The sequence below is a fragment of the Mastomys coucha genome, unplaced genomic scaffold, assembly GCF_008632895.1.
Source record: "Mastomys coucha isolate ucsf_1 unplaced genomic scaffold, UCSF_Mcou_1 pScaffold18, whole genome shotgun sequence".
In the NCBI taxonomy this organism is placed as follows: Eukaryota; Metazoa; Chordata; class Mammalia; order Rodentia; family Muridae; genus Mastomys; species Mastomys coucha.
Genome location: NW_022196900.1, coordinates 94,074,676 through 94,076,072, shown reverse-complemented (window position 1 = coordinate 94,076,072; position 1,397 = coordinate 94,074,676). Strand labels below are relative to the sequence as shown.

The following is a 1,397-nucleotide window of genomic DNA, read 5'->3' as shown; positions in this document are numbered from 1 at the left end:
AGTCTCCTGTGATCCCAGCACTGGGGACAAGGAACGCAGAAAGATCAGAACTTTAAGGGCACGACCTGTCCTGTCCTGAGTCTTTTGAATCAGGGTTTCTCTGTGTAGCCCTGGCTGTCCTGGAACTCACTCTGTAGAGCAGGCTGGCCTCAAACTCAGAAATCCACCTGCCTCTGCCTCCCAAGTACTGGGATTAAAGGTGTTTGCCACCACTGCCCGGCTCCTGTATCTTTATTTAAAAGGAGTTAAGGCCAACCTGGCCGAAAGTTGAGTTCTAGGACACTCAGGGCTATACACAGAAACCCTGAGTTAAAAATAAATAAATAAATAAATAAATAAATAAATGGAAAGGAAAGGAAAAAGGATGGGTATGATGACATGTGCCTTAATACCAGCACTCAGTAAGCAGAGGCGGGAGGATCTCCCCTAGGAGTTCCAAGACCAGCCTGATTTATATAAAACAGAGTTCCAGGACAACCAGGGCACAACGAAACCTTGTCTCAAAATGAATGAATGAATGAATGAAATTATAATAAGTCAATAAAATCTGCTTTTTCTAAATCTGAAATTTTACATGTCCTATGAACTCTAACAAGTGTCACATGTGTCATTTGTCATCCTCACCACCTACTCTTATCAGGCTTGAACAGAAACCTTACATGAGACACATGTTGATGCTCAAGAAGTCTTGTTATAGTCAATACCTGTCTGTCCTTGCTTGTCTGCACTGTCACTCTATGTAGTTCTAGACCCTAAAATGGATCAAAGGAAGAAATCTTGAACATCTGGAAACTAGACTAGTTATTCAAGGGCTTTTCAGGTTAAGACAGGAAACCGTATTAGCATACTAAAGCTACATCAAGGCATTGATTGCCAAGCGTGGAGGCACACACCTATAATCTCAGTATGTGTGAGGGAGAGGCAGGAAGACTAAGTTCTTGTCAGCCTTGGCTATGTGCTCAGACAGGCACAGTGCACACTTATAACTGCTCCAGGTTCACCTAAGCTATACTGTGAATGCAACACCCTGCCTCCAAAAGGCAATGAGTGGGATAACGCATATGGCCAGGTGGGGTGGGGTGGGGAAGAAGAAAGGTTAAAAGGTAAAGGTCAGGCTGGCTAGATGGCTCAGCAGGAAGAGCACCTACTGCTCTCTGGAAGGTCCTGAGTTCGGATCCCAGCAATCACATGGTGGCTCACAACCACCTGTAATGGGATCTGACACCCTCTTCTGGTGCGTCTGAAGACAGCTACAGTGTACTCACATATACTAAATAAATAAGTCTTAAAAAAAAAAGTAAAAGTCATACTCAGCTATAGAGTTTTAGGAGCAGCCTAGGCTACATGAGACCTTAATCTGTTAAATAATAAAGGTGGCGGGGGGGGGGGGGGGGGGG

At 44.5% G+C, this 1,397-nt stretch overlaps 1 protein-coding gene across 7 annotated transcripts in view; it reads right to left on the bottom strand.

Annotated features, from left to right (window-relative positions):
• The window catches only part of Usp48 (ubiquitin specific peptidase 48), a 67,908-nt gene that overhangs the window by 32,824 nt on the left and 33,687 nt on the right, over positions 1–1,397 (bottom strand). The window lies entirely within an intron of this gene.